We start from the raw sequence: 327 nt of genomic DNA on the forward strand, positions 1-327 counted from the left end.
AAATTAAAATCCTCGGAGGAAGCGGGGGGAAAACCCTCCGAGCGTGGAAATAGTAGTAGCTTTAGATCGCGGGGGCACAATAAACAACGCGGAGTCAAACTCTCATTTTGCTCTGTCAGCTGGCGTTTGTTGTGGTCTTCCAAAATTTGCCTGAAGAGGGAGGAAAAAAAAGAAAAATATCGAGCTGGTTGTATAAAGTTCTAGCGAATAGATGTGTCTCACGGCTCGCCTTCCCCTTGAACCTCGCTGCTGCTGCTGGAAAAATCGGTTTTAAAGAAGGGTCCTGCGTCCGAGGGGAGGTGGTACGGTGGTGGTGGTGGGGGAATG

Source organism: Pygoscelis adeliae, unplaced genomic scaffold (genome assembly GCF_000699105.1).
Source record: "Pygoscelis adeliae isolate BGI_AS28 unplaced genomic scaffold, ASM69910v1 Scaffold214, whole genome shotgun sequence".
Taxonomy (NCBI): Eukaryota; Metazoa; Chordata; class Aves; order Sphenisciformes; family Spheniscidae; genus Pygoscelis; species Pygoscelis adeliae.